Here is a 13071-nt window from a genome sequence, read left to right on the forward strand (position 1 = left end):
AAAAGAATTTGAACATGTACAGTAAAACAACTTTACCTAGAAAAACTAACATTTGAGAACTATACATTTAACTCTTTTCCCGCCAGCACTTTTAAAAAAAAGTTGCCAGCCAGCGCCAACATTTTTCATAATTTTTACAAAAGTTTAACATATAGTGTAATGTAAGTTTCAAATATATAAACATACAATATATCAAATGAAAGAACAGACCCCGTTTCATCCTTCCTTCATAAGTTCTCTTTTTATCACCTCTCAAATATGGGTAGGTTTCTTCAAAAACACAAAATTTTGAGCAAAAAGCTGATAATTCCATTTTTGCGAAGAACTTTCGATAGAGATCAGATCAAAACATACACTGACATACAGCTGTTATGCGATACGTCTGGGTTTTATAAGTAACGGTATTGCAGAAAGCTGGAAATAATCGTCATAGAGACAGAGCGCAAGGCGTCATAACCTGAAAACCACACCCACCGGGGTAAAAACAATTCATCCGTCTCCATTGACTTTGTATTGCGAGACGCTGCCTCCTTGTCATTTCTGGCTCATAACAAAAAAAAACTGAATAATGCCTAAAAGCTGTTGTGTGACAGGGTGTACAGCTAACAAGCCAAAAAAACAAGAAATAAGTTTTTATAAGCTGTCGACCCCCAAAAAACGAGCGTTTAAAGACACAAAAGTAGAAAACAGGCAACTTTTCATAATACTACTATTGGTAGAACTTTTTTCTCCTTAAAAGGCTTAGTTTTATGGCTCGACAGCTTATAAAAACGTATTTCTGGGGTTTTTTGGCTTGTTAGTTGTACATCTTGTCACACAGCAGCTTTTAGGCATTATTCTGATTTTGTTATAAGCCAGAAAAGACAAGGAGGCGGCCTCTCGCCATGCAAAGTCAGTGGTGGGCATGGTTTTCAAATTAGCATAACTGCGATCTGTCTCTATTGGCAGGGAAGCGTTTTCTCTTAACTCGTCAATTGCGGGGAAAGAGTTAAAGGAATGGATATCCTAAAAAAAGAAAATGCTGTCATAATTTACTCACCCTCACGTTGTTGTAAATCTGTATGAGTTTCTTGATTATGTTCAACACATAAGAAGATATTTTGATAAATGATGGTAAGCACACAGTTAACTTTACCCATTGACTTCCAAAAAAAGGAAAAGCAAATACTATGGAAGTCAATATGTACAGTCAACTGTTTGCTAAACATAATTTGTCAAAATATCCTCATTTCTGTTTGACAGAATAAAGAAACTCATACAGGTTTACAACAGCATGAGGGGGGAGTAAATTATGACAGCATGTTCATTTTTTGAACTATCCCTATAAAAACAAAAAATGTTTAACACGTTAACTGGCGCTGTCCTGTGAGCGGGACACCGAAGTTTACTTCAATATTTTTCATGTAAATGTTGTTCTATCACGACAAACTATATTGGAAAAGTCTAAGAATGTAGTTTTCATATTTCAAAACCTTTTAGCAGTGATAATAATGCGGTAACTGTAATTTATTCATTTGTGATAAGAATATGCAGCAAACTAGAGCTGTAATCGGGCCTTAAAAGTTGGGCCCGAAATGTCCGGAGCCCGACAGAATGCAGCCCAAACCCGAACGTACATTTAGATTGACAGCTTTTTAAAAGCCCGAACCCGTTTACAGCCCGACATTATTTAAATGTGCGCACACACACAGCTTTTGTCAAGAATGAGAAATTTACACAGGTTTTAACATTATTTATTCATGACTAATAATCTACACGCCACTTGGAAGTTGAAACAAAGAAATAAGTAATCTGTAACATTGTAACATCTCATTCTAAATAGGCTTATGCAATACACTATAAATATGCCAATAAAATTATTATTTCTTAACGAATTAAATTAAGATAATACATTCTGAATTAAGATGGGTATTTGGCAATAACGAAATTAAGAGGCAGGCTCCGCGGGATTTGCGTCGGCACTTCTCTCCATTACTGCCAACATTAGTCTATATCCTCTGTCTAAATTATGTAAGACTCGATTCATATTTAGTTATACATTGAAAAACCTACTCACCAAGATTATGCTACATGTTTTTGATGAGGAAAATCATTAAATCCACTGTAAATGAATTCAGCGCGATCCTGCGCTACTGATTTGAACTTGACCGCTCATTTACCTCACAAAGCCGGAGCGGAAGCCCGAGCCCGCCCCGAGCCCGTGTAAAATGTTAGAAATGAAGCCCGAGCCCGTCGGGTCCCGACGGGTCCCGTCGGGTTCGGGCAAAGATCTTCAGCTCTACAGCAAACCTCACAGCAAACCAACACAAACCTCAGTTTTTTCATAATTCTATGTATTAAAAATAATACTATATTGCATTTTTTTAATTATGGCAAATAAATGTGAACTGCTATAAAAATATATTTTTACCTCCAGACACTTCTGTAAAAAAAAAAACCAATACATTAATGAGGCTATTTATCAGTTTTTGAGAGAAATCTACAAACTTTTCATTAAGCCATAAAGACCACATGTGGTTCACTGGATGATGTGATAACATGTTTACTGTTTATACTTGTTAAAATTTTAATAAAAGGCCCATGATTGTGGTTGTATTTATGAAAACCAAAATTAAAATTAATTACCCGTATCCCAACAACTAAAAATTGTTTATAAGAAAGGTTTCGAACATAAGGTAATGCATACAGTACCCTTTCTGTCATTTTACAAAGTTTGAGATACCGAAAATTTTTTATTTAATAAAAAATCAGAAAATGGTGAGGGGGAAATGATCAAAATGAAACCTTACCATTATACCTTATCATCATGAATATTAATTTGATGATGTACTATGGCTATGTTTTTTTTTTCATATTAACTGACGTACTGCATCAAACACAGATTTAGTCTTAAAATTGTGTTAAGATATAAAAATGCATTGCCTTTTAAAAGTAAAGAATGCTACTCTCTTCCAAGACTTTTTTGGCCTTACCTGTCTTAAAGCATCATTTACCCCTCTTAATCATGGAAGTAGTAAATGACATTGGCTTGGTTAAAGCCGTACGCCGACAATGGCAGGCGCTGCGCCGTCGTTTGGTAATAAGAAGAAAAGTAATCAACAAGGCCTTCGACAGGCTTTCTCTTTTCATTTGGTTGGTTCTTCTTTATTTGCCTCAGTTGAGGTTTTGTTTATCAACTGGATGATTGTGAGGCACTTAATTACGCCACACTCCAAACTGCAGGTTTCCCAGGCAATAAGCTCCTTGGAACAGCGACTTAGTAGAGCAAAGTGGTGTGGACGTTCGCTGACTTCTTAAGCAAGTGCTGTGACTCGCATGATTAAGATTACAGGCTCTGGAGACAAATAGGACTCAAGCTGGTACGACGCGTGTGCCTCAATGTTCCTTGGGGTGTCTAAAGTCTATTTTGATAGTTGCTGCTGCACCCAAGGTTTATAAGCTTATCACTGGACTGCTGTATTTGGTGCTGTTGGTTTTTCTGTCTGAGCATTTCCAGCTAACATCAGCAGAGTGTTGGAGGAGCAAGTTACTTTAATTCTGTTTAGACCTTTAAAGGGCAGGAATGTAAAAATAACTTTTAATAAAATTATATCTTATTTTTTCCCTGCCATGACTCCAACAGGAGCACAGTCTAGGGTGTTAACTCAATTAAAAATAAAAGTATCTTGCCTAAAACATACTCGAACATAGTCAAAGTTTAAAAAAAATATATATTGTATTACATTTATTTGTTAAAAAAAGTTTTAGTAACTTTAGAAATAGGCCAATGAAATTAAAAAGGGGAAAAGTTTTCCCATGATAAAAAGATGCCTTTTTTCTCAATATTCTCATTTTATAAGGCTTAAACACGTGCCAAATTTAGCTCAACCTAAAAAAAAAATATTCTAAAGATTCTAGTGCCTGTTACCTAAAACTTGTTAATTCAGTTAATTCAGCTGCTGTAAAACTTTCACCTATCAGTTTTCATAAAAAATATAAAAGTCTGAGGATTGTTTGCAAAGCATTTTACTTTCACGCTTATCCACACTGTCAGACATGAATAAAAAATGGTCCATACCTGTCACTGCGGTGGTACGCTTTCAAAAAGTAAACATTTGGACCTAACAAGTTCACATTAGTACCTTAAAGGTAAAAAAAAATATTCATTGGATTAACTCAATAAAATTGTGGGCAAGATTTCCATCCAATGTGAATGTTTACCCCTAACTAATAAAAACTGCTTTACACAATAAATATATATTGAGTTAATCCAACTCAATTTAAAGTAAATGGCAATACTCAATTAGTTGCCTCAACTCAATTTAGTGTAGTCTGAATAACTCGATTTAGCATAGTTTCAATAACTCAATGTAGTGTAGCTTGAATAACTCAATTCTGTTATTTTATATACAATGTTTTTATATCTTACTTATTAGCACAAGCACATGTTAGCATGCTAATAATAATAACATATGATACTTTGGATGAGCATGTGAGAAGAGACTGATCTCCAAACAGGTCACATACACAACCTAACCACAAGCGCCACTCTTCTGCACCATGGTAACCAATTTGAAAAAATAAAACACAAACGCTTCTAAATCAATAAGATAAACAGACATTAAACACTATTAAGTCTTTCTCTTTACCTAAAAATGCATAAAATAACACTTAATTAAAAAATTACTCTCCAAAAGCAGTTGCATGCATTGTGACGGACTTTTCATAGAGATCCCATTCAGAGCGATCTTTAAAACAGACACGGACATGCAGACGCTTGCCATAGGGCAATACTTCCGGATTTAAAAAGTTGCGGAAGGGCACCACCTGGTGGATAATAGCGGTATTGCGGAAAGACAGAAAATCTCGGCATTGGCGGGGAAGCATTTTCTCTTAATTGACGAGATATCTCGTCAATGGCGGGGAAAGAGTTAATGAGGTATTTTAAATTAATTGAACACAATTTTAATGTCATTTCTAAGAAGTGCTTGAAATTTTTTTTTTTAAGTGCATACTGGTACCAAATTCATATATATTTGTACCTAAATGGTACAGTATCAGGACATTTTTAAAGGGTAGTGCCCCGGTGACAGCTTGGGACCATGTTTTTTCCTGACCGTGCATCAAGAATTGTTGGGATTGTGAAATACTGGAACATCAATGCCTAAATAGCTATTTGGCAATTAATTAGTTAATTAATTAATTAGTTACATTTATATAGCGCTTTTCCAGTGCTCAAAGCGCTTTACATATGAATGGGGGAATCTCCTCAACCACCACCAATGTGCAGCATCCACCTGGATGATGCGATGGCAGCCATATTGCGCCAGAACGCCCACCACACACCAGCTTATTAGTGGAGAGGAGACCGAGTGATATAGCCAATTAGTATGAGGGATGATTAGTAGGCCAATGGGCAAGTTTGGCCAGGATGCCGGGGCACACCCCTACTCTTTTTCGAAGGACATCCTGGGATTTTTAATGACCACAGAGAGTCAGGACCTCGGTTTAACGTCTCATCCGAAGGACGGTGCTTTTTGACAGTATAGTGTCCCCTTCACTATACTGGGGCATTAGGACCCACACAGACCACAGGGTGAGCACCCCCTGCTGGTCTCACTAACACCTCTACCAGCAGCAACCTGGTTTTCCCAGGTGGTCTCCCATGCAAGTACTAACCAGGCTCAGCCCTGCTTAGCTTCAGTGGGCAAGCTGTCTTGGGCTACAGGGTGATATGGCTGCTGGCTATTAGTTAGCATTATCCATAACTCACATGACATCTCTGTAGAAAATTCGTCTATAAGGGAAATTGTTAATTGCAATGCAGTAAAGATGCTAACAACATTAACAACAACAATAGAAATAATTACAATAATAGTTAATTATAGCAAATTATATACAGTATAATCATGTTCCTGTTTTATGTGTTTTTCAAGTTAAGCTGCTCTAAAACAATCCAACATTGTTTAAAAAAACTCTATATAAGTGAGTTTCACTTAACATGGTTTTAGAGAAGTACAGTACATTTGATTCACATTGTTTCTATGGAGAAATATCAAGGTTAGCGCTAGACTATTATTGGCTTATTCCATTAATCTCCTTTTAGCTCACGAGTAGCTTTAAATGGCTCCTCTGAGCCTATTAACTTACATTTTGCAGAAATGTACCCATGCGTGCAGAGAAACTTTCATTTTCACCAAGGCTAAGGGGGCCAACTTACCCGGGACTGTTTTTCATATTGACCTTCATGCCGGATCTCATTATCTCCACATGATGTCTATTTATGACAACCCCATAGATCAGATCAGGCCTCGTAGAGCGACTTTAGTGACAGTTAACATTTCACTAAGCCAGCTTGGAGCCTTCAACATCTAATGGGGATTTTTAGGTCTTCCAAAAGAGAACTTGACAGCTGGATGGGTAGAAGAAGAAAGGAAGGGGAGAAGAGTTTCATTTAGTGTAGCATACTTTAATCGCTCTGGGGGAAAGCTATGGACAGGTAGATTCTACTAATAAAGCTCAATCGAAGGGTTCAGTTGGGTTCAGTTGTCTACGACTGTGACATGCCCACCAGCTTGACTCTATTACGCTTCTCTACGCCGGGCTGAAGTGTCGATGTAAGAGAGCGAGAGAGATTAATTCACCTCTGCCAGATGTCAAATGAGAAGTTGTGCTATGTTATTAGGACATTTCTCAGCCAAATTCCTTCTGGTACATTTTAATCTACAACACAGTGGATGAGGGCTTTGGATTTGCTTCATTTATTATGGGAAAATGTTTTTCTTATTTGCTGCTGTTTATGGAAATTCCTAGGAATGAGGACTGATCATTTACCATAAGGGGTAAATATTGGACAGAACACATTCTGGGTTAAAGATGACCTAATGTTGGGTTATTTTTATGCAACCATGGGGTATAATAACCCACCATTTGGTCAATTTTAACCCAGCAGTGTACTATGTCCAATATTTACCCATTATTGGTCAAAAACAACCCAGCCATTTTCAGACTGAAACATGTCTAGGTTTCAACAACTTTCCCCGTAGACATGTCAGGGGTCATCAGGTCTCAAACATCTGGGACATTCCTGTTGATGTTTGTTTGCTAGATCTTGCATGGCCAAGCTTAGCGACCTGGCTAGTATCCCCATCCCCTTCGCCCAATTGGGTCGTTCTGCTTCGTATGTGCTGACAGACTGATTTATTTACACTCTGACCGGGCTGCATTTAGGGAATAGGTGGGAGCAGTCAGGCTAACACCTTCTTGTGCCCTTCTTTTTACTCGTGCTCTTCTGAAATAAACTTCTGATAGATTCGCCTCCATTAGCTACACAGTCTGTATAGCTCATCGCAGTGCATTGTGGGATTGCCTTTTTATTAAAGCGTACATGCAGTACTGCCTTAAAATGCGAGCCATAAAGGAGTCTTAGGATAGCAGGTTTAGGATGAATTACAATGCTGCTTGCTTAGGGAACTCAAACCCATTTTCATGAAATGCTTATATATAGCACACAGTTAAAAAGTAGAGTAATACATACGCCAAATGGCAATTTTGCATGCATATGATACGCCAGTCCTTCCTGTACACTTATACGGCGTATCTTTTCGTGTCGTTTTTTTTTTATTCGTTTTTAAACCATTGTCGCTTGGAGTTGGGATTAGAATTGGGGTTTAGGTTAGGATGTAATTTTATTTAACAAAAACTTGCTCTAACCCCAAACCCAAGCGACAATGGTAAAAAACCCAGAAAAAAATTAGACACCAAAAGATGAGATGTACCGTATAAGTTAACAGGAAGGACTGCCGTATCATATGAACGCCAAATTGAAACTTGGCGTATGTATACCATGACTTTTCAACTGCGTGCTATTTATATACATTTCATGAGAATGGACTGGGAACTCACTAGTGCTGCGTACACACCAAATGCGAAGCATTGTGTTCCTCGCTCTAGATTGCTTGCGAGATTTAACTTTATGTCATGACAATTTTTCGCTTGAGTATATTTTTGAGTAATTCGCCCTTGCGCAAGTTCGTATCTATTTGTGTTTTTGCATGGACTTTTATGTAATCTACTTGGGCAAATCGTTGGATTAGCGATTGGTGTGTACGCCCTATAAAAACACTGCCAATGTAATTTTTTTTATTTATCTTCAAATATATGCACAATATTACAGAGCCCCTAAGGGGACATGGGGCAAAAATTAAATAAAGTTTAGTTTTGCGTGCTCACGTGAAACCTTCGCGTGCGCACATGAAACTTATCGGGTGCGCACGTGAAACTATCACGTTTAGTTTTGTGTGCGCACGCGAAAGTTTCACATGAGCACGCGAAACTAAACGCAATAGTTTCACGTGAGCACGCGAAACTAAACGCAATAGTTTCACGTGAGCACGCGAAACTAAACGCAATAGTTTCACATGAGCACGCGATAGTTTCACGTGAGCACGCGATAGCTTCACGTGAGCACGCAAAAGTTTCACACGTGAGCACGCGAGAGTTTCACACGTGAGCACGCGAAAGTTTCACACGTGAGCACGCGAAAGTTTCACACGTGAGCACGCGAAAGTTTCACACGTGAGCACGCGAAAGTTTCACACGTGAGCACGCGAAACTTTCACACGTGAGCACGCGAAAGTTTCACACCTGAGCACGCGAAAGTTTCACACGTGAGCACGCGAAAGTTTCACACGTGAGCACGCGAAACTTTCACACGTGAGCACGCGAAACTAAACTTTTGATTTTTTTTACCTCAATGTCACCTTAGGGGCTCGGTACAATATAGTATAGCAGTGTGTTCAAATGTACAATAGTACATGTGTTCAAAAGTACAATATATTACCTACACTGTTGAAAAAAGTTGCTGCTGGGGCAATACCCTTTAAAAAGGTCCTGAAATGTATCATTAGTTACTAATATGTACTGTTGAGTTACCTATATGTACCTCTTAGAGACTAATATGAACTATTTAGGTCCAAAGCTGTACCTCTTAAAAGGGCACAACCCCAGTGACAGCTGGGGTATATATTATGTAGTTATTACATTATATGTAGTTCACTGAATGAAATGGTAGTCTTTACTGTGTGGCATGCATACGTCTTGTCGTTAAATAAATAAAAAAACACCTGTGTTGCAGTGTAGCATGTATATTTTAGCTTTTTTAAGAACTCTTTGTGTAAAGACAAGAAGTGCACTGATATTCTCTATTGAAGTCGAAATTACAATGTTCAAAAAAATCTATAATTCTTTGAAAAAGGTCTTACTAGAAAACAAATGATGGTTGTTCACAGAGACAACAAAGCTAAACTGCACTCTCTTTCTATTTCTCAAAAATATCCTAACATGCAAGGACACAAACGCACACCCTTTTCTCCACCCAGCATGAAACCTATGAATATTATTTTGACATCCTTGGCAATCTAGCAGGGACCTTCTCTTTGACAAAATAAAAGGACCCACCAATGAGGAGGGGTTCTTTAGATAATTGCAATTAGTATTTTTGGCTGGACACCGTGTCTTGGCTGAACTCCAGCTCTGAGAATTAAGTGCAGACGCATCGGCCGGTTCTGGATGCTGGCCAGTAGGTGCTGCTTTGCCTGTTTGTTCACACCATGAAAGGCTAGTGAGGACCAGAGCAAGCAGCGGCCTCCACCCAACAACATGAAAGGATATTATTCCCCGGCAAATGCTGTGAGTCCTAGCTGTCACTCTGGTGTACATAAGGACCCCTGCCTGCTCATCCAGCCCAATCTGCTATTTTACTTATAAAGACATGGGAATCTCTTTAGGTAAATCTTGAGTTGATTCCAAAAACGCTTTAAGCAACGCATATTACTAATGAAAAGATTTGTTTTAACGCATTCTACTTGCTAACTGCTGTAATGACCTTATGATCTGAATAAAACAACCTTAAAATGGGAATGCCACAAAGACCGGCTGACGAGTAGTTTTTAGGTGAGTTTATTGCCAATTTTGTTCACGGTTTTGCTGAATCCATTTACAAAAATCAAAACTTTTACTACATATCTTCATGGAAGATAATATTTACATAATATACTAAGGATTTTTAGACATAAAAGAAAAATCTATAATTTTGACATATGCAATGTATGTATCTCTTACAAATGAAGAGTTTGGTTCCAAAATGCAATAAAACCATTTTAAATAATTTCAGTAAAAATGTGTTTTCTATAACAAGAAAGTGACAAGATGAAAACCACTATTTTCTGTTAACAAACTTTCACATAGCATCTTTAGGTTATAAAATATAAAAATTCTAATGCATAATTAGATTTTCAAATATTTATTATAAAAACTAATTTTTTTCTGCAAAATGCAATAAATCCATGATTTTTTTTTTCAAAATACATCTATTGAATCAATATATAAATGTGCATTCATCTTTGCCATTCATTTTTACACTGATAAAAAATAAACATTAATTGCATTAATCAAAACATTGTCATATTAACTCTTTCCCCACTAGCGTTTTTTTTTTTTTTTTTTAAGTTGCCAGCCAGCGCCAGCATTTTTCATGATTTTCACAAAAGTTTAATGCCTTCCAGAAAATGTTCTTCTTTAAATATATAAACAAACAATATTTCAAATGAAAGAACAGACCCCATGCTTTCAAAAAAAAAAAAAAAGTTTCATCCTACCTTCATTAGTTCTCTTTTTATCACCTCTCAAATATGGGTAGGTTTCTTCAAAAACACCCATCTTTGAGCAAAAAGCTGAGATAATTCAATTTTTGTAAAGGACTTTTCATAGAGATCAGATGCAGAGCGATCTCTAAAACATACACAGAGTTCTTTCTCTTTCACGTGAGGCGCTACTTCCGGGTTGAATAAGTTGTGGAAGTGCGCCCCTTGGTGGATAATAGCGGTATTGCGGAAATTCTCGTCATTGGCAGGGAAGCGTTTTCTCTTAATTGACGAGTTATCTCGTCAATGGCAGTGAAAGAGTTAAGAACACTGTCATTTGTGATGTAATCCTTTGTACTTCGTTGCTAAACTTTTTTGACAGCGATCAGCTGTTAAATGTTTTGGTCCTGCTCGATTTTCATAAGATCCCCTGGTTCAATGTGACAGCATGACAAAAGCTTGATGCTGTCGTGTGAGAACAAGCAACAGCCGGCATTTTTCCGCCTGTGCATCTCATGTAAATTATTCGATTTACGTTTCTTTTCCGCCACAGAAAACCACCACAGGCTTATCAATGCCATCAAAAGTATTATTTGGTTTTGATTGTTTGTTGATCACGAAGTACAAAATAGATGAGGAAAACTAGGATTCCGTGTGTATTCCGCACGCCATTGTTGTTGTTACAATATGTGTAATGGTGCGCTGTGATTTGTTGAGCGGATTTATTGCATTCTGCAGAGAAGGAGGACTGGCGTTAATCGCATTTTGGGAAAAAGGAGAAAAGATGACAGAATAACATGGCGGATATCATATTTTGCATATAATAAAGAATTTACTTTTTAACACTGACCTGGTAACTAACTTAAAAACAAAATGGCGTTTATCGCATTTTGAAACCAAACTCTTCAAATGTACCAGTGCGACTTACAATGGTATTATGGTCCAGGGTCACATATGGCGCTTAATCATGGAACACGGATTATGCAATGCAATTTGACGTTATCAATGCGTCACCATATTTGAACTTACTGCACTGATCTACGTGTTGCCAAGGAAACGTGAACAATTAATCTTTGCAATCAAATCAGTATTGTTTTGCTTCAGAAGAAATAAAGTTTGGGATGGCATAGATAAACTATAAAGAGTAAAAAATACAAACTAATAAAGCCAGTTTGTAATGTAAATGTATTAACTCTAATTACATTTTTATCTTTAAACTATAACTTCTCTGCTTCTCGCCTCTCATTTCCATCCTATATAAAAAGTTAATTGAAAAATAATTGTTCTGTAAATTGTTTCAATATGGTAACGACCGCTGTATTAGGAAAGGTGATAATTTAATGCATTATTAAAATCATCCTTGTGGACAGAAAACTTTCTACTACTTGAAACATCAGCCGCTAATAGGTTTTCTCTAAAATGTAATTTAAATAGGATGCCGTTTAATAACTTTGTATCTCATGCAGCTCTGGGTCTGTCATCCTGTGTAAATAAAATGCCACTTAATAGCGACTACAAACTTGTTGTGGTTGTTGTCAGTCACCACGCCTTGTTTACTCTGGATGCGCATGAGAATAATTAACTTTCCATGTGATGTATTGTGTCCTGCGATTGTGGTTCCTGAGTAAATACATTTATGGTGATTTTTTTGTGAATCGATTCAGAACAGTGAATCGATTTTTTCGCCCACCCCTGCTTTCATGCACGCATGCCCTACGCTAAACCACACAGCCTTTCCCTGCATCGCATGCAACTCTTATAAACCTCAGTTTATTTTACTAGCACAGCAGAACACGTGCGCATGCATTCACACACTTGCAAGCGAGAGCGATCTATCAAAGCATTCAGAGCTGTCAGGGGTAAACAGGAGAAAAAGGCCCTCAGCGAGAATCTTCTAACACAGATTTGATTTGCCTCGATTTACCTTAAAAAATGGGAAGCCAGCTGATATGGCTTCACTTGTATTGTGGCTGCCAGCAGGCATATGTCACTTTAGTGCCATCAAAATCCCAAAATCCTTAGTTCCATGACTGCTGTGTAATCTGATTTAACCCCACAAGGGCACGAGGTGGTGTAAAACCAAATCTGGATTGTTCTCTAAAGGGGATTGACACACCTATTAGCACCTTTTATCGAGGTTCGACGTGTCACTGAATTATAAGCGATATTTAGTTTTTTTCTGTCGGAAGTGATGACTCAGATGAGGGTTTGGCGAGATGGAAGGCTTTTAGAGTCGTATCTGGTTAGCTTCTGTCAATGAAAGCAAGCGGTTAGATGAAAAATACCTTTTTTTTTCACACCGATTCGGCAGTGCCAGACGTAACGCATGACGGGTAACCTGAGGGCTACAAGCGGACGTAAATGAGACAAGGAGGCATTTCGCGTAGAAAGTCCATCTGCTTGCTTAATTATATTTGTTCATGGTTTCATTTATTTATTTATTTCTCAT

At 37.6% G+C, this 13071-nt stretch overlaps 1 protein-coding gene and 1 pseudogene across 1 annotated transcript in view; one reads left to right on the forward strand and one right to left on the reverse strand.

Annotated features, from left to right (window-relative positions):
• ctnna2 (catenin (cadherin-associated protein), alpha 2) overlaps positions 1 to 13071 on the forward strand; it is a 565129-nt gene that overhangs the window by 511421 nt on the left and 40637 nt on the right. The gene's annotated exons all lie outside the window — the stretch shown is intronic.
• LOC135746837 (5S ribosomal RNA) lies at positions 5609 to 5725 on the reverse strand (annotated as a pseudogene).

The sequence above is a fragment of the Paramisgurnus dabryanus genome, chromosome 4, assembly GCF_030506205.2.
Source record: "Paramisgurnus dabryanus chromosome 4, PD_genome_1.1, whole genome shotgun sequence".
Taxonomy (NCBI): Eukaryota; Metazoa; Chordata; class Actinopteri; order Cypriniformes; family Cobitidae; genus Paramisgurnus; species Paramisgurnus dabryanus.